This window comes from Monodon monoceros, unplaced genomic scaffold (assembly GCF_005190385.1).
Source record: "Monodon monoceros isolate NGI ecotype Baffin Bay Population unplaced genomic scaffold, NGI_Narwhal_1 Super_Scaffold_20, whole genome shotgun sequence".
Classification (NCBI taxonomy): domain Eukaryota; kingdom Metazoa; phylum Chordata; class Mammalia; order Artiodactyla; family Monodontidae; genus Monodon; species Monodon monoceros.
This window is the reverse complement of record NW_021703777.1, coordinates 66,269,903-66,295,362: the sequence shown is the minus strand read 5'-3', so window position 1 is coordinate 66,295,362 and position 25,460 is coordinate 66,269,903. Positions and strand designations below refer to the sequence as shown.

At 39.1% G+C, this 25,460-nt stretch overlaps 1 protein-coding gene and 1 pseudogene across 7 annotated transcripts in view; both read right to left on the bottom strand.

The window, feature by feature from the left end:
• TEC (tec protein tyrosine kinase) overlaps window positions 1-25,460 on the bottom strand; it is a 149,629-nt gene that overhangs the window by 108,375 nt on the left and 15,794 nt on the right. Inside the window, exon 2 of one of the 7 annotated variants that reach the window (XM_029234630.1) lies at window positions 2,735-2,832. The exons of 5 other annotated variants lie outside the window; for them this stretch is intronic. The gene's annotated coding sequence lies outside the window, so the exon portion shown is untranslated. Of the gene's footprint in view, window positions 1-2,734; window positions 2,837-25,460 lie in introns of all 7 variants that reach the window. One more of the 7 variants, XM_029234629.1, reaches the window with a different exon arrangement.
• On the bottom strand, window positions 20,705-21,315 carry LOC114902314 (annotated as a pseudogene).

Sequence of the window (25,460 nt, the reverse complement as noted above, 5' to 3'; positions counted from 1 at the left end):
TCAGAACGCATTGCCTATTACACATCTTGCCATAGGTTTATGACAAAGTTAGTGCCTGTTTGCAATTTTAAGAAATCTAGCATGAATAAACATCAGACTGACATTTACTTGAGAAATCAAATGTGTGCCTGCCAACAGTACCTGTAGATTATATTTCAATTCAAAAGTACCTAAAATGGGTAGCTACTACATAGGAACAAATCTTACCATGCTCTCTTCTGCAACGTATACTCTCAGCTTAAGCCCCAATTTTATTTTGTAAAAGGGGAATTGAGTAGCAGAAACACAAGCAAAGAAGAAAAAAATGCTAGGCTGACTTCAATCAGAATAAAGGGTACATTCTAGGCTCCCCACTTATCATGAATTGGAGCTATTCCAGGATCAGGCAGCTTTGTAGCTCTAGAAGAAAGTAACACTTTAGCCCTCAGGTCTTCCTTGCCTATGAAACAAAGGCACCCAGGGATAACCTGTATTAAAGTCTTGACTGTGTCTTCTTTCAACCAACTGATATTGTAGCAGGCTACAAAGTTTTGAGTAGCCTTGTCTGGTGACCTATTGAACCTAGGTCTAGATAAGAGAAGACTCAAAAGGTCAAAAGGCAAAAGTTACAGAGGCCAGCTGACTTATCTCATCTTTCCTGGTCCCCATCCAGCCCACTGCCAAATGGTGGGTGATCACAGTGCTGTACTGGGGGCCAAGTGAACCTGGAAATAGACTGAGCAGTGCTGCACTAAGAATAGTTGTTTCTTATTGTCCATATAATACAGGTACATGCATTGATTTAACATGTGCTCTTTAAGACAAGTTTGGGTTTCACAATGAAGGTCCCCACTGTGGTCCTTGGCTATGACTGTGGTTGAGGGCCTCCTGGCTGATAAAGAGGAAGAGAAAAGAAAGAGAGAGAAAAAGAACAATGGATGGAGAAAAGAAACCATGTGTAATACCGTTACCCGAAAACTGGACTTGCCTCTTGGTGGGTATTGAGCCAAAAGACAGAACCAAACCAAAGAGCAGAAGGAAGGATTTATTTCTTGCAGCAAGTAAAGAGGACAACAGGGATATTTCCCAAAGCGGTGTCTCCCCAAACAGCAAGATTGGGGCTGGAGCAAAGAGAATTCAGCATAGAATTGGGGAAAGGTTGACAGAGTCCAGGCACTAGTTGACTGAAGTCAGAAGGGTCAGCAAAGGTTGAAATCATCATTCCTTAGGTTCTAGTTGATCTGGTGGTTGAACCCTCAAGAGGGTGTGCATTCTGCAAAACAGCTCAAGAATGTGCTTCAGGCTAATCCTTACCTTTGAAATCGTAAACTGATATATTATGGTTAAGTTATCTCCCTGGCCTGGGAACAGCTGTTTGTTTTTACCTTCTTTTGCTCCCTTAAAATCATTAACTACTGAGACCTATTCTTCTGCAAGGGCAAGCATGGTGGCCGGGCTTAGATCACACAATGGCTTAGGCCTAAAAGGGCCGGGTTCTCTTCCTCTGGGGACCCCCACCCTATATGCTTACAATACCTCAAAGCATCAACAAATATATTTACTCTATAGGTGATTCATAGTTAAGTGATTCTAGAGAGAAGCAAAAGTTGTCATAAAAATTACTCACTGATCAATTAACCACATAGGTCCCAATCAAATATTCCTTCCACATTACTAGGTTTTTCTTCTCTCACTGAATAGGGGAATGCAACAGTCAACAACTTCAAATACTCAAAAGATAAGGGTTTTCAAAAAGTCAATAATGAGAATAATGTTGGAGAATTGCTCCCATCACACTCAATGCCACTGGCAAATGAGGATCCTGCAGTTAGTTAGCTAGTAAAAATAATATAAAATAACACAACAAGTGTCAAGAATGACTTACACTTAAATTACTAAAGTACACTGAAGCAGACTGCTTTTTGCCCCCTGCCCTCATCCATTCTTCCCTTCTTCCTGGATGTATGGACTAGAGATGATACTTCCCAACCTTCTTGGCAGTGACATGTGGCCATCTAAGGTCAAGCCAAGCGGATGTGTGCAGAAGTGATGTGTGGGCCAACTTCAACTTAAAGACAAGCTACTCTCCCCGGATTTAGGGCATTTTTCACCTCCCCACCAGCCGGAAAGTACACATGGCAGACTCAACTTTATGCATTCAAGATATCACTGTAGACAAGAGCAAGGGAGGAACAAGATGGAACCTAGTTCTTTTTTTTTTTTTTTTAACATCTTTATTGGAGTATAATTGCTTTACATGGTGTGTCAGTCTCTTGGAACCTAGTCCTTGAATGACTTCATGGAGCAGAGCTGCCTATCAGCCTAGACTTGGTACCCTACTTTGAGAGATTAACACACCTCTATCTTATTTTAGAAATGACATATGATGGTTTCTTTGTTACAGTGACTTAATCTTTATTCTACCGCATGGATACACCCTTGCAAAAACTGATAAAGCTTTCTAACGTTTTCGAAAAAAATGACCCTCTTTAGATCTGTGCTAATTTAAACGTAAAGGCTGTCACAACTTTCTATCATGCATTTTCATCAGAAAAATAATCTCAAGAAAACAACTAATATTTGATTGCATCTTTGTTCTAAGAGTTAACAATTATAATCTAAATGGTGCCATATATGAGATAAAATAAACATTTTCACTTTATTTTTCATGATAAAGTCTGAATCATAAGGGTTTGTGTTCTTTTGTTTTTTGGGTTTTTTTGGTTTTTGTTTTGTTTTGTTTTTTACTACTTACTATGAAACATAAGTGGATTCACTTTGACAACATTCTGGCATTAATTCTCCTCCCATGAAGGAATTTCTGATACACAGCAAATATTTCTCTTTCTGCTTCTTGCTAATTCAGAAGGAAACAACCAGTGAAAACAAGACATTAATAACAAGTTTCTCAAGTAGGTAAAGTGATTTTCAGCAATTATACTAGAAAAAAACATAAAAGTAACTTGGAAATTATATATAAAATAACACCAAAATGTGTTCCTTTACTATATTAATCTAAATTGTTTTTAATATGAAACATTCATCTATGTCAACATATTATTTTCCTATTGTTTTCAAAATAGGAATAAAGAACCCAAGTCATTATCGCATTCGGTTTTTTTACAGAATGAGCAAGCTTCTTTAACAAAAATTTCAAGAACAAAAACAGTGAGATTAAGGAGGAACCAATAGACTTTAAAAGTCTTACGAGATGGGGCTTCCCTGGTGGTGCAGGGGTTGAGAGTCTGCCTGCCGATGCAGGGGACACGGGTTCGTGGCCCGGTCCGGGAGGATCCCACATGCCACGGAGCGGCTGGGCCCGTGAGCCATGGCCGCTGGGCCTGCGCGTCCGGAGCTTGTGCTCTGCAACAGGAGAGGCCACAGCAGTGAGAGGCCCGCGTACCGCAAAAAAAAAAAAAAAAAAAAAAAAAAAGTCTTACGAGACAGTTGAAATGTGTGAGACAACTGTGGCAACTTGAATACTACCTGTATATTGGTGATATTTAAGTTTGTGGTAAGATTTTGATGGTAACAAAATAGTGTTAGGTTGTTCTGGAGTTTTTTGGTGCGATGATGGTATTGTGGTTGTACTTTTAAGAGTTCTTATCTTTTAGAGATACATACTGAAAAATTTACAGATAAAATAACGTCTGTGATTTGCTTTATAACCTGGTAAGGGGGATATGGGAGCACAGACAAAATTATTCATGAGTTGATAACTGTTGAAGCTGAGTGAGGCACACAGGAAGAGTTCATGATACTTTATTTTTGTCTGTGTTTTAAATTTTCCATAATAAAAACTTTTGAAATATGTTTAAGGGAGTAGCATGGTTTTCCATGTCCCTGTCATCCAACCCTTTGGAACTGGTAAGAAAGAGAACAGAAAAAGATGAAAAGAGGAAGAGAAGGGAGAGAGGGGGAATAAAAGAACCAAGGCAGCCAAATAAAAGTAGAAAAAGGTGGGTGGGCTCTCCTTCCTCCAGGATATTATTACCACACTACCCAGCTCATCACGGAAGCTCTTCCAATGATCCCAATGATTCCCTGAGTCAGCAGAACTTCATGGCAAGGTAATGTGATACCATTTCTTCCCCAACAGACAGGAATATGTGGTTTCTGGGTTATTTTTATGGTTATTTTATGGTTATGTGGTTATTTTTATTTTCCAAAAATAAAACCACAGTCTATGCAACATTTGTCCTTGTTATAACTCCTCTTCTTCCCTCTATTTCCTTTCCTTTCCCCTGTTCAAATTTCATGAAAGCAGAACTTAGCTTTTCAAGCCTAAAGCACAATAAAAAGAAAATTCTGTACAGGCTAACAAAGTACCAAATAATAGTGGGCAGTCAGGTAAAGTGAGTATAATCAAATTGCTGTCTTTTTATAAAAGAATCATTAGAAAGCTCACCAAAGGTAAGCATCACAACTGAAACTACAGAGCATACTAAAACAAGATGGCAAATTAGACCAGAGAATTATTTACCCTTACTTCTAAGGCTTGTGAGGCTCAGTTAATGAAAAATTTCCACAACTGAAATGCCAGCTGTTACATACCTGATCTCTAAAAGAATAAAAATACACTGATAAAAATACTAAACATTCTCATACATCACTTGTAACAAATGAAAATTGTAAACTACATTCAAAAAGTATCATGGGGGCTTCTTAACCACAGTGGTTAAGAATCCGCCTGCCAATGCAGGGGACATGGATTTGAGCTCTGGTCCAGGAAGATCCCACATGCCACAGAGCAGCTAAGCCCCTGCACCACAACTACTGAACCTGAGCTCTAAAGCCTGCAGGCCACAGCTACTGAGCCCGTGCACCACAAGTACTGAAGCCTGCATGCCTAGAGCCCATGCTCCGCAGCAAGAGAAAACACCACAATGAGAAGCCCGCGCACCGCAACGAAGAGTAGCCCCCGCTCACCACAACTAGAGAAAGCCCACACACAGCAACGAGGACCCAATGTGGCAAAAAATAAATAAAATAAAATAAATAAATTTACTTTTAAAAAGTATGAATATAAGCCATGATCTAATTACTGTGGAAGATGTCCAGTGACCTTTTTTTAATGGGATTATAATTAGCACACAATATTATATTAGTTTCAGGTGTACAACACAGTGATCCAATATTTTTATACATTATGAAATGATTACCATAAAAGTCTAGTTACTATCTGTCAGCAAAGTTATTACAGTATTACTAACTATATTCCTTATACTGTATGTTACTTCCCCATGTCTTATTTGCTTTACAGCTGGAAGACTGTACCTCTTAATCCTCTTCACCTATTTTATCCATCCTCCTACCCACCTCCCCTCTGGCAACCACCAGTTTGTTCTCTGTACCTATGAGTCTATTTCTGTTTTGTTTTTGTTTGTCTATTTGTTTTGTTGTGTAGATTCCACACATAAGTTACATCATATAGTATTTGATTTTCCCTGTCTGATTCATTTCACTTATTTTTCTCTGTCTGACTTATTTCATAATACCCTCCAGGTCCATCCCTGTTGCTGCAAATGGCAAGATTTCATTCCTTTTTATGGCCAAGTAGAATTCCATTGCACATATATACCATACCTTCTTTATCCACTCATCTATCAAAGAACACTTAAGTTGCTTGCGTATCTTGGCTATTGTAAATAATGCTGCAATGAACACTGAGGGGTATATATCTTTTCAAGTTAGTGTTTTCATTCTCTTCAGATAAATATCCATAAGTGGAACTGCTGGATCATATGGTAGTTCTATTTTTAATTTTTTGAGGAACCTCCATATAGTTTTCTATACTGCACCAATTTACATTTCCACCAACAGGGCACAAGGGCTCCCTTTCCTCCACATCCTTGACAATATTTGTTGTTTCTTGTCTTTTTGGTAATAGCCAATCTAACAGGTGTGAGGTGATACCTCATTGTATACAATTTGATTTGCATTTCCCTGGCAATTAGTGGTATCAAGCATCTTTTCCTATGCCTGTTTTATGTCTTCTTTGGAAAAATGTTTATTCAGATCCTCCGCCCATATTTTAATCAGGCTGTTTGTTTTTTGATATTGAGTTGTAGGAGTTCTTTGGATATTAACCCCTTATCAAATATATCATTTGCAAATATCTTCTCCCATTCAATGGGTTGTCTTTTTGTTTTGTTGGTTGTTTCTTTTGCTGTGCAAAGGCTTAGTTTGATGTAGTCCCATTTGTTTATTTTTGCTTTTGTTGCCCTAGCAACATATCCAAAAAGATATTACTAAGACTGATGTCAAAGAGAGTGACTGCCTATATGTTCTAGGAGTTTTACCGTTTCAGGTTTTACATTCAAGTCTTTAATCCATTTTGAGTTTATTTTTGAATATGGTATAAGAAAAGTAATATAAATAAATCTGCTGCATTTCTATGTACTAATAACAAACCATCAGAAAGAGAAATGAAGCAAACAATCCCATTTACAACTGGAATAAATTTAACCAATGAGATGAAAGACCTATACTCTGAAAACTATAAGACATTGAGGAAAGAAACTGAAGACAACACAAATAAATGGAAAGATATACCATGCTCATGGATTGGAAGAATCAATACCATTTAGATGTCCATACTACCCAAAGCAATCTAGAGATTCAATGTAATCCCTATCAAAATACCAATGGCATTTTTCACAGAACTAAAACAAATAATCCTAAAATTTGTATGGAACCACAAATGACCCCAAATAGCCAAAACAATTTTAAGAGAGAATAACAAAGCTGGAGGCATAACACTCTCTGATTTCAAACTATACTACAAACTTATGGTAATCAAAACTGTATGGCACTGGAATCAGTGGAACAGAATAGAGAGTCCCCAGATAAACCTATGCTCATACAGTCAATTAAGCTACAACAAAAGAGGCAAGAATATACAATGGGGGAAAAGACAGTCTCTTCAATAAGTGGTGTTGGGAAAACTGGACAGCTACACGCCAAAGAATGGAACTGGGCCTTTTTCATATACCCTATCCCTAATGAAGTAAGCTGACAATGTACTTCCCTGTTCTTTGCTCTACCCATCATCATCATTATCTGGACCATCTATGATACGTAATGCTGCTCTTTTTTAAAACAGATGCAAATTCACTGACACTCCTCCCCTTGAATCTGAGTGGGATTTTGATTCCTTCAACTAATATAGTACAGCAGAAGGGATACTAGGTAATCTCTGAGGCTAAGCCCGAAAAGGCCAAGTACCTCCTCCCTTGTTCTTTTGGACTTCTCATTCTTGGAACACTCCTTCTTGGAACCTAGCCACCATACTGAGAGAAGCTCCTGCCAAATGCAGAAGCCACATGTAAGTGTTCTAGTGCAGAATTCCTGCTGAGTCCAGCCTTCAAATCATCCCAGCCCAGGAGACAGATATATGACTGAGAAAAACTCTCAGATGATTCCAGCCCTTAATTGTCCAAGTTGCTCCCAGGTAGCAAGTTTTCCAAGAGCCCAGATATTGTGGAATAGACATTCCCACTGTGCCCTGTCCAATTCTTAGCCTACAGAATCCACGAGTGTGATAAAATGGTTGTTGTTGTGTGCCTGTAAGTTTAAGGTAGTTTGTCACACAACAGTAGATAACTGGGACATATAATTAATATACTACACCATTCTTGACCACCTCATTCTCATTTCATTCATCTCTAATCCCTGTCAACTCTCTTCCTTCCCTTAAATGTTTCCTCATTCATTTCTTCACTCATCCATCTTTTCACCATGTTCAGTTCATGAACCAATCTGTTCACAGGAGTAGTTTCAGACATTCATATATAATCATTCATTCTGGCATTTATTGCATAGCCATGATGTATGAGGAACTACGCATGAGGCGTTGAGGTGGTTACAAAAATGAGCAAGGCATGATTTTTACTCCAGAGTGGCACAGGGAAAAGTGACTTAAAAACAAAGAGCTACAATACAAGCTGTTGAGGGCTATAAAAGTGATATGTACAAAGTGTTCTGGAACACTAATAGCCCCTAAAAATCACTAACATGTAATCACTAAAGAGATAACAATTACCCCTCTTCGAAGTATGGTGGACCACTTCAATGTGGATATGACATATGAAGAGAATTTTGACAGATGGCTAGAGATACACCAACACATGAATAAAAGTAGATATTAATATTCTGGTCTATATAATCACTTCCATGTATAATATATATGAAAATTTTCTTTCTTAAAAGTTGCTTGATTTTAATCTGAATCATAAAAAGGAAATAAAGTTTTTAAATGGCATGTGTTCACTCTGTCATTCTCAGAATTTTTTTTTATTGGAGTATAGTTGCTTTACAATATTGTGTTACCTTATACTGTATAATAAAGTGAATCAGCTATACATACACATATATCCCCTCTTTTTTGGATTTCCTTCTTATTTAGGTCACCACAGAGCATGGAGTAGAGTTCCCTGTGCTATATAGTAGGTTCTTATTAGTTATCTATTTTATACATAGTATCAATAGTGTATATATGTCAATCCCAATCTCCCAATTCATCCCACTCCCCTTTCCCCCTTGGTATCCATACGTTTGTTCTCTACGTCCATGTCTCTATTTCTGCTTTGTAAATAAGATCATCTATACCATTTCTTTCAGATTCCACATATATGCGTTAATATATGATATTTGTTTTTCTCTTTCTGACTTACTTCACTCTGTATGGCAGTCTCTAGGTCCATGCATGTCTCTACAAGTGACCCAATTTCATTCCTTTTTATAGCTGAGTAATATTTCATTGTATATATGTACCACATCTGTATCTATTCCTCTGTTAATGGACATTTAGGTTGCTTCCATGTCCTGCCTATTCTAAATAGTGCTGCATGAACATTGGGGTGCATGTGTCTTTTTGAATCATGGTTTTCTCAGGGTATATGGCCAGTGGTGGGATTGCTGGGTCATACGGTAGTTCTATTTTTAGTTTTTTAAGGGCTCTCCATACTGTTCTCTTCAGTGGCTGCATCAATTTACATTCCCACCAACAGTGCAGGAGGGTTCCCTTTTCTCCACACCCTCTCCAGTATTTACTGTTTGTAGATTTTTTCATGATGGCCATTCTGACCGGTGTGAGGTGATACCTCATTGTAGTTTTGATTTGCACTTCTCTAATAATTAGTGATGTTGAGCATCTTTGTAATTCAAGCTGTTGACAAATGTGTTTGTTGGCCATCTGTATGTTCAGAAGTTTTATACTGGCTCTCCACTATGAGTTTTAATTTTGCATATTTTGTTAGTATAGAAAAGAAGCTAAACAGAAAAGCAGTAGCCTTAGTTACAGAAGAATGACTCTTTTAACTATATATATTCTTCACTTTACATACGAAATGCATTCCAAGTACATGGCTGAAATTAAAATAAATTTTAACTAGAATAATGTGCCAATATGGATTCAATTATAGAATTAAAAATACATTTGCATGGGGAAAAACGTTTATTCGATACACATGGTACAAATCTTTGGAAAGAAACAAGGCCATTCTAGGTGTTAAAGAATTGAGAAATGGTTTCATGAAACTTCCAGAATTTGTCAACAGCTTGAATTCAAATCTAGTTATTTTTTTTATTCTTTTTTTTTTTAACATCTTTATTGGGGTATAATTGCTTTACAATGGTGTGTTAGTTTCTGCTTTATAACAAAGTGAATCAGTTATATGTATACATATGTTTCCATATCTCTTCCCTCTTGCATCTTCCTCCCTCCCACCCTCCCTATCCCACCCCTCCAGGTGGTCACAAAGCACCGAGCTGATATCCCTGTGCTATGCGGCTGCTTCCCACTAGCTATCTACCTTACATTTGGTAGTGAACTTTCATTTCACCATCATCCTATTACTTTCAACTACCTTCTCCAAAACAAATGTTTCCCACACATAAGCATTCCCTAACCATACAAAGATTTTGACTCTAGACAGTTCTCCTTTGGGGGTGATATCCAAGCATAAAATCTTTTTTTTAATTTATTCATTTATTTATTCATTTTTGGCTGCGTTGGGTCTTTGTTGCTGTGCACGGGCTTTCTCTAGTCTCAGAGAGCGGGGGCTACTCTTTGCTGCGGTCCACAGGCTTCTCATTGCAGTGGCTTATCTTGTTGCAGAACACAGGCTCTAGACGCGCGGGCTTCAGTAGTTTTGGCACGCGGACTCAATAGTTGTGGCTCGCGGGCTCTAGAGCGCAGGCTCAGTAGTTGTGGCGCACGGGCTTAGTTGCCCCGCGGCACGTGGGATCTTCCCAGACCAGGGCTCGAACCCGTGTCCCCTGCATTGGCAGGCAGATTCTTAACCACTGCGCCACCAGAGAAGTCCCCCAAGCATTAAATCTTAACATCATGTTTTGCCAACAGATGATTGCATATTTCAGTGTGTCTGAAAATTCCATTTGAAAAATTATATTCTATAAAATAGATGTCCAATTTTTTCCAGTGCTGTGTGAAATTGTAAAAAATCAACTTTACGTAAATAAGAATACTGATATTTAGATAGCCACACAGAATAAATTAGTTAATATCTATGTGTGTGTATACATGTTATACAGACATATAAACATCCATTCTGTTCCACAGCAATTTCTCAAAAGCATATTTCCAAGTATTTTTTCCCCCTCTGAATACTCTGTCTTAACACAAACCAAGCAAAAGAAAGTATAATATTTGGCATGATCTAGCAACTGGTACACTGCCTGAAACACAATACGTATGCAACAAGTATTAGATGGCTTAATGATTTCCGTTTATTTAAGCCTCAATGGTATTTACTTCAGAAACCAAACCTCAAAGGTAATGGAAGCATCTACTTCAGCCCTCTCACCATATTTAGTTTCTCTTATTGTCACTGGACAGACTTGCAGGAAAATTCTTTTTCAAAAGTACATCCATCTGCATTTCAAATCAGCATGGTCTTTGTCTTTGAACCATAAATCAACAAAAAACTAACAGGATCTTTTTCTCCTCTGAAATGTTCCTGAGGATTAATTCTGCCCTATGCACGAGGTTCTTTTTTCTGATGGGGCTGGCAGCTCAGAGTTTACTCAATCCAGAGCCCCACACATCTCTGATGTTGAGAACTGACGGTGTTTCCTCCAAGCTCTCTTGTGCTATCTCTTCAATGTGACAGCTCTTTGTCCGCCACTATTCCGAATCTCTTGTTAACATGTAAAAGTGAGCCTCATGGTATAGAAGAACCTTCTCTGCCCTTAACTGACAATGCAACGGAAAGCAAAACTCACAAACTCTGAGACCCTATGATGTCATCTCTAAGATTAATGCACTGAAGCTGATGAGCTCTAACATAGTCTTTAGCCCTAAAATTCTATGTAGCTCAACATTTTAGAAACCCACCTGTTCCCTATATTACTATAGTATTAAACACAGAAAATTCAACCATCTAGAAGGCAGGCCTATACCTTTGACATGTTAACTCTCAAAATTTTAATATGTTCCCTGACAGAGCTGCAAATGACATAAACAATGGTTCTTTAAACATTATACTAAAGATTCCTTTCCCTATGTCACCCTCCGTTACCTTATTTCACCAACTGCTTACGTTAGAACTTCTGGCTAAGCAGCATGATTTAGTAGAAGGAACCTGAACTTTTTTCTTTTTAATTGAAGTATAGTTGATTTACAATGTCGTGTTAGTTTCATGTGTAGAAGAAAGTGATTCAGTTATACATATACAGATTCTTTTCCATTATAGGTTATTACAAGATATTGAATATAGTTCCCTGTACTATACAGTAGGATCTTGTTGCTTATCTATTTTATACATAGTAGTTTGTATCTGCTAATCCCAAACTCCTAATTTATCCCTCCCCCACCCACTTTCCCCTTCATAAGCTTGTCTTCTATGTCTGTGAGTCTCTTTTTGTTTTATAAATAAGATCACTTGTATCATATTTTAGATTCTACATATAAGTCATATCATATGATATTTGTCTTTCTCTGTCTGATTTATTTCACTTAGTATGATAATCTCTAGGTCCATCATGTTGCTTCAAATGACATTATTTCATTCTTTTTTATAGCTGAGTAATATTCCATTGTATATATGTACCACATCTTCTTTATCCATTCATCTGTCCATGGACATTTAGGTTGCTTCCATGTCTTGGCTATTGTGAATAGTGCTGCTATGAACATTGGGGTGCATGTATCTTTTCGAATTACGGTTTTCTCCGGATACATGCCCAGGAGTGGGATTGCTGCATCATATGGTAACTCTATTTTTAGTTTTTCAAGAAACCTCCATGCCGTTTTCCATAGTGGCTTCACCAATTTACATTCCCACCAATAGTGTAGGAGGGTTCCCTTTTCTCCACACCCTCTCCAGCACTTATCGTTTGTGGACTTTTTAATGATGGCCATTATGAACAGTGTGAGGTAATATCTTATTGTAGTTTTGATCTGCATTTCCCTGATAATTAGTGATATTGAGCATCTTTTCATGTGCCTATGGGCCATCTGAATGTCTTCTCTGGAGAAATGTCTAGGTCTTCTGCCCATATTTTGATTGGGTTGTTTGGTTTTTGTTACTGAATTGTATAAGCTGTTTGTATATTTTGGAAATTAAACCCTTGTTGGTCACATTGTTTCCAAATATTTTCTCCCAGTCCATAGGTTGTCTTTTCATTTTGTTTAGTTTCTTTTGCTGTGCAAAAGCTTATAAGTTTGATTAGGTCCCATTTGTTTATTTTTGCTTTTATTTCTATTGCCTTGGGAGAATAACCTAAGAAGACATTTCTACGATTTATGTCAGAGAATGTTTTGCCTACAGGAACCTGAACTTTTGAGTCTGACTGACCTGGCTCTAAATCTTAGCTCTGCCATTTATTAGCTGTATAACTTCATGCAAGTTACTTAACTCCTCTGAGACTATTTCCTTACCTATAAAATGAGGATAATGATACCAACCTTAAAGGAGTATCATGAGGTGTAAATCAGAAAAATGCATGTAAAGTTTCTTAAAAACAGCAAACAGGAAAGCACAGTCAGTTGGTTTTGCCATAACTTTGTTCTGAACTGATACACATCTACACATTCAGCAACTGTTAACTGAGCATCTGCTAAGTGCCAGATATGTTATCAGGTTCTGGGACACAAAATAAAGCATAAGACACATCCAGTAAGGTGTCCACAGCCTAGGAGAAAGGACATATATGACAGAAGCTAAGGATGTCATTAATCACGTGATAAGTGCTACACCACAGATGGATACAAGCTTCGGCTCTGCCCAGAGGTAGGAGGTGGAAAGATAATCAGATAAGATGATGTCTGAGCTGGGTAAAGGCTGAGTTAGTTGTCACCCAAGGAAGATAGTGGAGCAAGGGCTCAGCCTCATGAAATGCAAGGTGAGTCTGAAGAAAAACAAACAGTAAAAACAGCTTCTATTCATTTAAATATATTCTATTTCAGTAATCCTTCCTCTCCCCCATTCCCATCCAAATACGCACACATACTCTCAAAGGAGAGAATGCTATTTCCACTATCAAAAAGAAATCGAAATCCAAAATGATTCCTTTCCAGCCTTGTGTTTGTTTGTTCATTCATTTTTCAACCAAATAAGGTTTGTTTAAAATCTACTGTATACCAACCGCTGTGACAGAGATACAACAGTGCAAGGGAAAACACAGGCCCTGCCTTTTTGGAGCTTACACTCCAGTGGGCTTTCTCTCTAATGCCTTAAAGAGCCCTCCCCTGAAACATCCTTCTCAAATGCCACACAGAGGACAGGGGTGTACCCAGGTTATTCATATTCAGGTTATTTGATTACAGAAAATGAGAGCTGGGCACTCCAATAATTAGAAATCACTAGGTCCAAACCTCTCTACTGATACTATAAATATCAGAGTCCAAAAAAGCTGAGTTGACAAATACTACCTCTCTCTCTTTGTTCATTAATACTGTTATCAGTATCTTAATTTTTAAAAACTACTCACCATAGCAATTTTTTAAGAACTCTAGGCTAAAATTATGGTTTGTTTTTTTTCTCAATGTCATTCAGAAGGTAAGGTTTCACACACACAAACCCACAATCACACAGTCCTTTAACTTTTAAAACTGCACCCCCAGGCTTCCCTGGTGGCGCAGCAGTTGAGAAGAATTCGCCTGCCAACACAGCGGATATGGGTTCGAGCCCTGGCCTGGGAAGATCCCACATGCTGCGGAGCAACTAAGCCCGTGCATCACAACTACTGAGCCTGCGCTCTAGAGCCTGCAAGTCACAACTACTGAGCCTGTGTGCCTAGAGCCCATGCTCCACAACAAGAGAAGCCACTGCAATGAGAAGCCCGCACACCGCAACGAAGAGTAGCCCCTGCTGGCTGCAACTAGAGAAAGCCCGCACACAGCAACAAAGACCCAACGTAGCCAAAAATAAGTAAATAAATTTATTTTTAAAAAAACAAAAAAACCCTGCACCCCCACTCAGTATTTCATTTCATTAAATGAGTTCATACACATAAAGCACTCAGAAGAGTACATGGCACTTAAGAGTCATGTAAGTGTTTCCTCCTAGTGTTATCATTTTAACTTATTTTTTGTAGTGTTACTACTAATCACTATGAAATTAAAATGTGCAAGAGTCTCGCAGCAAGTACCACTTTATAAATAAATAAATAAAAGCAGAGAGAATGTAACCAATATAACAACAGCAACAATAATAATACCTTTGAGACTAGAAATCTAGTGTCCTTACTCCCAGACTTCTATAGTAAAAGTCTGGCTACATTAGATAGCTGACAAGCTACATTAAAATTTTTATTTTTATTGATTTATAATTTATACCTTGTGTACATCCAGTGAGAAATTGAGACACGTTACAATAAAAATACATGAACAATAGCAGCACTATTTATCATAGCTAAGACACGGAAACAACCTAAATGTCCATCAACAGATGAATGGATAAAGAAGATGTGGTACATATATACAATGGAACAGTACTCAGCCATTAGAAAAAGCATGAAATAATGCCATTTGGGGCAACATGTATGGACCTAGAGATTATCATACTAAGTGAAGTAAGTCAGAAAAAGAAAGACAAATACCATATGATGTCACTTATATGTGGAATCTAAAATATGACACAAATGAACTTATCCATGAAACAGAAACAGACTCACAGACATAGAGAACAGACTTGTGGTTGTCAAGGCAGAGGGGAGTGGGGGAGATGGATTGGGAGTTTGGGATTAGCAGATGTAAACTATTTCATATAGAATGGATAAACAACAAAGTTCTACTGTACAGCACAGGGAACTATATCCAATATCCTGTAATAAAACGTAATGGAAAAGAATATGAAAAAGAATATATATATATATATATAACTGAATCACTCTGCTGTACAGCAGAAATTAACACAACATTGTAAATCAACTACACTTCAATAATTTTTTTAAAAATACATGAACAAAATTTAACCAAGGATGTGTGAGGCTTATGCACTGAAAACCAAAAAATGTTGTTGAAAGAAATTAAAGAAGACCTAAATAAAGGGAAAGTCATCCATGTTCATGGATTGAAATTCCTAATATTGCTAAAATGACAAACTATCCAAATGGCTCTATAAATTCAATGCAACTCTATCAAAATTCCAACTGCCTTTTTTTTTTTCTTTTTTTGTACAAATGGACAAGCTGATCCTAAAACTCATACAGTAATGCTGAATAGCCAAGTTAATCTTGGGGAAAAATAAAAAGTTGGAGGACTCACATTCCCAATTTCAAAACTTACTACAATATTACAGTAATCCAAACAGTGTGGTATTACATAAAGATAGATACACAGATCAACGACATAGAATTGGGAGTCCAGAAAGAAACCCATATATCTATGGTCAACTGATTTTTGACGAGCATGCCAAGACCATTCCATGAGGAAAGAGTAGTCTTTTCAATAAATGGTGCTGGGACAACTGAATATGAATGAATTTAGACGCCTACTTCACACCACAAACAAAAATGATTTCTAAATGGATCAAAGACTTAATGTAAGAACTCAAATCAAAAAACTCTCAGAAGGAAACGTAGCTGTAAATTTTCATAATTTTAGATTAGATAATCGTTTCTTAAACATGACACCAAGAGCACAAGCAACAAAAGAAAAATAGATAAATTGGACTTCAACTTAAAAACTTCTGTATGTCTAAGGACACTACCAAGGAAGTGAAAAGACAGCCCACAGAATGGGAGAAAATATTTGCAAATGATATACTCAATAAGAGTCTAGTATCCAGAATATATAAAGAACACTTACAACTGAACAACAACAAAATTTTAACAGGTAATGGACTTAAATAGGCATTTCTCCAAAGATGTACAAAAAGCTAATAAACATATGAAAAGATGCTCAGCATCACTAGTTATTAGAAAAATATAAATCAAAAGCACAATGAGGGGCTTCCCTGGTGGCGCAGTTGTTGGGAGTCCACCTGCCGATGCAGGGGGCGCGGGTTTGTGCCCTGGTCTGGGAGGATCCCGCGTGCCGCGGAGTGGCTGGGCCCGTTGGCCACGGCTGCTGGGCCTGCGTGTCCGGAGCCTGTGCTCCACAGTGGGAGAGGCCACAACGGTGAGAGGCCCACGTACAGGAAAAAAAAAAAAAAAAAAGCACAATGAGACCCTACTACACACACACTAGGCTATAATCAAAAAAAGGAAAATAAAGATTGACAAGAATATGGAAAGACTGGAACCCTCAAATACTACTAGTGTAAAGTGGTGCAGCCACTGTGAAAAACATTTCAGCAGTTCCTCAAAAGTTAAACACAGAGTTAAGCTATGACCCAGCATTTCCACTCTTAAGTATATACCCAAGAGAGCTGAAAACATATATTCACACAAAACCTTGTATACTAATGCTCATGGTGGTATTAGTCATAAGAGCCAAAAAGTGGAAATGATCCAAATGCTCATACACTGATGAATGGTGATAGATATATATAGATATATATATTTATTTATTTATTCTCTCTCTCTTTATATATATATATATCTCCATACAATGCAATGTTATTCCACCATAAAAAAGAATGAACTACTGATACATAGTACAACATGACTGAACTTTGAAAACATTATACTAAGGAAAAGAAGCCAGGCACAAAAGGCCACATGTTGCATTGATTCCATTTATATGAAATGTCCAGAATAGGCAAATCAATAGAGAAAAAAAGTAGATTACTGTTTGGATGGGATGAAGGAAGAATTGGGGGGCAGGGGAGAGAGTATAGGGTTCTTTTTTTTTTAATTATTTTTTTTATTTATTTTTTTGAGGTACGTGGGCCTCTCACTGTTGTGGCCTCTCCCGTTGCGGAGCACAGGCTCCGGACGCGCAGGCTCAACGGCCATGGCTCACGGGCCCAGCCGCTCCGCGGCATGTGGGATCCTCCTGGACTGGGGCACGAACCCGTGTCCTCTGCCTCGGCAGGCAGACTCTCAACCACTGCACCACCAGAGAAGTCCTAGGGTTCTTTTTTGAGTGATATAAATCTTCTGGAATTAGATAGTGGTGGTGGTTATACAACATTGTAAATATACTGATACTAAAACCCACAGTATTGTGCTCTTTAAAATGGTTCAAATGGTGGTTTTTATGTGACCTGAATTTATTCTCAATAAAAGAAATCTAAGAGAAAATACAGGCACAACATGTAAACAATATACAGATGAGAATTAAAGGTAAAAGGAGAAATTAGAAACCAAAAGGAAGGAATAAAACAGAGTGGAACCAAAGCTTATGTGGAGGTTGGTTCTCACATCAGCATGTACAGCAGAAACTGAATATAATCAAAATTAGCCTTGAACATTCCACAGAAGACATGGCCATACTATCTCTGGATAAGTCCAACATAGCATCAGCAAAAATGTCCACTAGCACTGGAAGTTATATTAGTTAGCTTTTGATGAGAATGACCATCACCAAAAAACCCCACTCCATAACTACTAGCATAAAAACAATAAAAATGTATTATTGCTCCTGATTCTGTTGTGTGGGCAATTCGGGCCTGCATGTCTAGGACGGCCTCACTCACATTTCAAGCACTTGCAGGCTATCAGCCAGGACACCTCACTTCCCTTCCATGTGGTCTCTTCAACAGGACAACCTGGATTTATACATGTAGTTCTCAAGGGTCCAAGAGCAGTAAGAGAGACCAAGCCCCAATACACAACACATTTCACGTCTCTGAATGATTCACCTTTGCTATTATCTCAATGGCCAAAGCAAGTCACATGGCCAAGCCCAGATTCAGAATTGGAGGTGATTCTTCAAGGTAGAGTACGTACGGGGAAAGGAGTTATGGAGGACTTTTTGCAAACAATCTAACTATCTAGCAGAGAGAAAAACAGATTTTTGGTTATTTGATTTAGTAGCAGATAAAGTATCAATAGTTGGTTTGGACTCAAGGGACAGTTTGTGTGAAAAACTTATCTTTAACCACTAAAATCACACTTGGCACTATGAGATGCTCATGCAAAAACCTTGGCAGACTAAGACAAGGGGGAGGGAGGTTCCTGCATCTCCCAGTGCACACACCCTCTGGGGCATATGCTCCCAGAGTAAAATGGTAAATAGAAGCATGGACACTCTTTAAATTGTTGTTTCTCTAAAAATAGAGCTACCATATGATTCAGCAATTCCACTCCTGGGCATATATCTGGAGAAATTGTAATTCGAAAAGACACATGCACCCCAATGCTCACTGCAGCACTATTTACAATAGCCAAGACACAGAAGCAACCTAAATGTCCATCGACAGAGGACTGGATAAAGAAGATGTGGTACAGGGGCTTCCCTGGTGGCGCAGTGATTAAGAATCCATGTGCCAATGCAGGGGACACGGGTTTGAGCCCTGGTCTGGGAAGATCCCACATGCCGCAGAGCAACTGAGCCCGTGTGCTGCAACTACTGAGCCTGCGCTCTAGAGCCTGTGAGCCACAACTTCTGAGCCCGCGTGTCACAACTACTGAAGCCCACGCGCCTAGGGCCCATGCTCCACAACAAGAGACGCCACCGCAATGAGAAGACCACGCACCGCAAAGAAGAGTAGCCCCCGCTCGCCACAACTAGAGAAAGCCCACACGCAGCAACAAAGACCCAATGCAGCCAAAAATAAATTAATTAAATGAATAAATTTATTTAAAAAAACAGAAGACGTGGTATATATATATACAATGGAATAATACTCAGCCATTAAAAAAAGAAAAATAATGCCATTTGCAGCAACATGGATGGACATAGAGATTATCATACTAAGTAAGTCAGAAAAAGAAAGACAAATACTATATGATATCACTTATACGCAGAATCTAAAATATGACACAAATGAACTTATCTATGAAACAGAAACAGACTCACAGACTTTGAAAACAAACTTATGGTTACCAGGGGCTTCCCTGGTGGCGCAGTGGTTGAGAGTCCACCTGCCGATGCAGAGGACACGGGTTCGTGCCCCGGGCCGGGAAGATCCCACATGCCGCGGAGCGGCTGGGCCCGTGAGCCATGGCCGCTGAGCCTGCGCGTCCGGAGCCTGTGCTCCGCAACGGGAGAGGCCACAACAGTGAGAGGCCCGCGTATCGCAAAAAAAAAAACAAAAAAACTTATAGTTACCAAGGGGAAGGTGGGGGGGTGGATAAATTAGGAGGTTGGGATTAACATATACACACTACTATATATAAAACATAATCAACAAGGACCTACTGTATAGCACAGGGAAGTCTACTCAATATTCTGTAATAACCTATCTGGGAAAAGAATATGAAAAGAATGGATATATGTATATATATAACTGAATCACTCTGCTGTACACCTGAAAGTAGCACAACATTGTAAATCAACTATACTCCAAAATAAAACAATAATTAAATTTTTAAAAAGTGGTCCAAGCTTTTAAAAAAATGTTGCTTCTTTCTCTCTTTTCTTTGTTAACTCATAGAGTTTAATTCCCGTAAGTTGAACGCACAGATGCTACAAGGCTACTACACACTGATAATCAGAGCATTAAATTTGGAGCTTCTCAAAATCCAGGGAACGAAGGAATACATAATGCTTCACAGAATAATAATTTTTTATAAGATACACAGCAGTTGATCAAAAGAAAAACTTTCGCTGTCATTAAATTCTAAGGACAAACTAGTTTATAGGATTATAAAGGACAATGAAAGATGTTACATGATACATCTTCAACAGAAATTTGGGCAGAAATTATAAAAACATTCCTCACCTGGCTATTTCTTATAAACACTTGATAACAGCTTAGTAAATAAAGCCTGATAAAAGCATTTCTCTCTGGGCTGAGCTAGACAGGTTTTCTTGTTAACTCAAGAAACAAGAGTACAGTACAGAATTAGGTAAATAGAATTGATCCTTGAGCTACATCTGTTAAACACTATCTTCTTTTTTTTTTTTTCCCCAAATCAAAAGAGCTTTTATTGCATCTTTAAAATATCACAAACGAGGGGCTTCCCTGGTGGCGCAGTGGTTGAGAGTCCTCCTGCCGATGCAGGGGACACAGGTTCGTGCCCCAGTCCAGGAGGATCCCACATGCCGCGGAGCAGCTGGGCCCGTGAGCCATGGCCGTTGAGCCTGCACATCCAGGGCCTGTGCTCCGCAGTGGGAGGGGCCACAGCAGTGAGAGGCCCGTGTACCGCAGGAAAAAAAAAAAAAAAATATATATATATATCACAAACGAGTCCGAAAATCATTTGGCATCTTGTTGTTTCTATAGCCTGACCACTCAGATCTTATTCATCAGCCTGCTGGACTGTTCCTTTTTCAGAAACATAGATACCATCCAAATTTTTTCTGATATTCTTGTTTTTAACTGTTGTGGCTTGCTGAATCAAAGCAGCTGAATTTGACACAAGTTCAATGTCGTTTCCTTCAATAATCAACTCATCTTTCTGGGCTTGAGATACTGAGTAAGCAATGCCGGGCCTCATCCAAACCCCGCAGATGTATTTTTCACCCAAAAAATTTTGGATTTCAACAAGAGAAACATTCTCCTGAATAACAACATTGATGGGGAAGTGAGGAAGCACAGACCTCATCCACTAACAGAAGCCCAGTGTAACACCGTTGATCATGTTCTGTACGTGATTACACGTCATGCGAACAGTCGCCAGTTCCATTCTATTTCCCCACCATTTGTCAACCTGGAGCCTCTTCTTTTTCTTTCCAAGGAGACTGAGTTCTACACTAATGTGATTGAAGTCCCTCCACAGGGTGCCTCTAGGGCCCTTCACAATAACTGTGCATCCCTTCAAAGTAATGACATTTCATGGAATGTCAACAGTCTCATGGCTGAGAATGGTCTTCATTCTCACAGTAGATGCGGCAAAGAGTGTTAAACACGATCTTAAGTTCATTTTCAACAAAAGTTGAATGAAATTCAGTTTAAGACTTACTCTCCAACATGTGACAGAAATGTAAATATTACATTAATGATAAAATAATCAATATATTTGTTGTAAAAATGTTTGAAGGCTAATAGGTACCACCTTTCTGACAGGCCAAGTATTTTCAGATATACCCTCCTGAAAGACCTAATGTAACAAAAAACAGCAACAGTTCCAAAGATCTACAGCTTCACATTAGAAACATTTAAATTTTGAGATTCTGACTTCATCTGATTTACGTCTTGCTTCTTGACTTCATGATAGTTCTGCTAACTTTGAACTAACAGTCCTCAGACTGCTATATATAAGAATTACTAAGACCCTAGCAGATGTCCTTTTCAGTATTATTTCCACCAAATCAGAAAGCTGTAAAAGGCAGAGTGGCGACAGATGTGGCTCTCAATTCACAATATGAATTGGATGAGTAGACACCAATAATTTAAACGAGTGAAATAGCAAAGCAGATTCAAAGCAAGTGGACAAAAAATCTTCCAAGGCTGTAAAGACACTCTAAGACAGGGTACTGCGTTTCTTCACACCGCCATCCTCACCCACCACACACAAAGCACAGACCCCAGGAAGGCCGATGAAAACAGTTGCTTCAATACCACCAAATGCACACTTAAACTTAAACCAAATACATTTAAAATTACCATTTATTAAATCTAGTTGCTTTACATTATACTTTCCAATTGAAGTAACAGTGGCTTAAAAAGCATAAAGGGCAAAACTTCTACCTCTCAGCTGGAATTCCAGAACACGTGCCTGATCTAGGATCTACTGAATTGATCAAAACATCAAGTCATACTGGTATAGGAACCTGGATGAGGAAGTGGCACGTTCATTCACATTCCCTTCTTAGCTCTGCCCAGGACCTGCCAAACTTGCTACCCATGTCAAAATCTAAGAAACTGAATTTATCAGCTTTTCTATCATTTTAAGAAAAACTGAACACCACCAACAGAGACAGAGTAGTTCCAAAGAGGTCTCTCCTCTACAACAGAAGTTGAATGAGCCCAATACAGAGGCATTCAGTCTGCCCAGTGTCACAACAGAACTCATATTCTTCCCTACCCTGGAGATGGCTGAAACTGTTCCAGTGGTAAATATACCTCTTCATTCCAAAATGAGAAATAAAATACAGCACCCAAGTACACACTAAGTTTACTCTAAATTCTCAATCCCATCCTCTCTTGCCATTTCAAACATTTCTGGCCTACAGTTTCCCCCTCTTCGGTGCACCTGTTCCTTCTCTACTAGATCATCCGCTTTGGTACAGCAGCATCACTTACGTTCCCAAACATAAATCTTTGCCATGACCCGCGTTCACCTCCAGCTGCCATATCACTTCTGAGTCCCTTTACAGCAAAAGCTCTTGAAAGACAGGATTAGAGTTGCTGTCCCTGCTTCTCAATTCATGTGCTTTCCTCAAACTGCTCCAGTTGGGCTTCTGTCTCCATCATTCTACTAAGACTGCATTTCTCAAAGTCACCAAGAACAGCCTTGTTGCCAGACCCAATGGTCACTTCCCAGTTCTTGTCTCTCCCAACAGTGTTAAACACAGCTGACCATTCTCTCCTTGAAATGCTTAGATTCTCTTGGTTCTCTGGGACACCAGAGTTTCCCGGATTCTTCTCCAATCTTAGAGTCTGCACCTTCTCGGTCTCCTTTGCTGGCTTCTATTTTCCTGCTTTACTTCTAAACACCGATGCGCACCAGGGCTCTATCCTGGACTTGCTTTGCTTCTTCATCTATACCTCCTCCTCAGAGGCTGCCTCATCCAGCTGGATGGCTTGAAATACCATCTATAGGTTGATAACGCTGAAAGCTACATCTTTAGCCCTGTCCCCAAGAACCTCAGATTTATATATTCAGCTGCAAACCTGACATCTTTGACTATCTAACAAGTATCTCAAACATAACATGGCTAAAACAGAGTGCTAGATAGTCCTCTAAAATTTGTTCTTTACCTAGTCTTTGCTATCTGAGTAAATGGCCTCACCAGCTGCCCAGCCAAAAATCTAAGAGTTATCTTTGATTCATTCCTCTCTCTCATACCTCAATTCTAATCTATCAGCATGGTCTTCAGACTGTACCTCCAAAATATTCTAAACTTGAATATTCAAGTCTCTACTTCGCTTTTCTCCCATTAATGCAGTAGATTGATTGCACTAATGGCCCTGATTTTTCATGCCTCTCTGCATTTTTTCTCACCTCTCTGTATCCTTGCTCTTTGACAATGCCCTCCTATACTAACTGTGGATGTACTCTTGCAACTTGCCTTGACCAATGGGACAGTAGCAAATTTGACACAAGCTAAGGATTAAAAAGCTGCTTACTCATTTCTACTTCCTTTTTGCTTCTTTGTGATCACCATGAGACTATGACTGGGCCAGCCTGAGAATAAGCCCAGGCTAGCCTACTAGAGGGATGAACATAAACACACAGAGGAGAGCAAAGTTGTCCCAGCCATCTCAGCCGAGGCCATCCTAGATGGCTGACAGCCAGCTGGCCCTGCCAAACACATCAGGAAAACCAGGCAATATGGCAGAGCTACCTACCTGACCGACAGCTGATCATAGACAGGGGGAGACTCAGTCAAGATCAGCTGAGCCTGGCCCAGAACGGCAGAACTACCCAACCATCCCACTGACTCGAGCAAAAATAAATCCTTATTCCTCTATGCCACTAAGTTTATGGGGATGTTTGTTGCATGGCATTACTGTGGCAATAACTGATACAGCCACCATCATCCCTTGTCAGGACTACTGTAGCATCCTCCTACGAGGTCTCACTATTTCCTTCCTTATCTTCTTACAATCCTTTCTCCATTCATCAGTCAACATAAACTTTTAAAAACATAAATCAGCTTATGTCCTCAGTCCTACTTGAACCCCCTAATGGGTTCCCTGCACTCAGACTAAACATCTCTTAACTTAGTACATCACCTACTTGTCCAGCCTCATCTAGTACCACTCCCTCCCTGACCCACTATGCATCCACACCAGCCTTCTTCCTGTCCTTCACACACAGCAAACTCACAGCATGGGGAGGCCTTTGCAAATCATGTTCCCTCTACCTAGAAAATCACTCCACCTGTTCCCTCTTGCTCACTCTCTAACCAATAACTTCTTAAAACTCATATTTCAGCCTAAATGTCACTTTCGCAAAAAGGTCTTCCCTTGACCACACAATCTAAAAGAGATAACCAGTCACTCTGGTTAAATTAAAACAGGGATTTTAATTTTCTGCATGATATTTATCACTATGTGACACTTCTATTGATTGTTTTTAATTGTGTGATCTCCCCACTGATTGTGAGTTCCACACGAGCAGGAACCTAGTCTGTGTATTCACCACTGGATCCTCAGCTCCTAAAATAGTTCCTTCACATAGTAAGTACTCACTAAATACTTGAAGAATGCTACCTGACATGGAATAAATAAAAGATCCGATCCTTTCTGAGATCAGAGGGGTATTTTTTTCATATTTGTTTTATTTATTTTGTTGCGCCGGGTCTTGGTTGCGGCATGTGTGCTCCTTAGTTGCGGCTGGTGGGCTCCTTAGTTGCAGCCTGCAGGCTCCTTAGTTGTGGCATGGGAACTCTTAGTTGCGGCATGCATGTGGGATCTAGTTCCCTGACCAGGGATCAAATCCGGGCCCCCTGCATTGGGAGCGTGGAGTCTTAACCACTGCGCCACCAGGGAAGTCCCTGAGATCAGCTTTTTACAAAGAGAAAGAGCCAGGCAAGCTGAAATGGCAAGAGAAAAAAGACAGACTGATTCTGAGAGGAAATTTTAGAAGCAAAGAAAAAAATAAGTAAAAAAAAAGTAAACATGGATACACCACTCACCTCTCTGAGCTTGTTTCCTCATCTATAAAATGGGGTAATAATTACTACTTCACAGAGTTGTTGTAGAAATTAAATATATATAAAGTGCTTAGCACAGTACATGAATCACAGTAATTACTCAACATTAGTGATGGCAATGATGGTGGTGGTGGTGGTGATATCTAAATCAGCCCTGCTATTATTGATGAAATTGGCATAATCCATAGTATCTCAC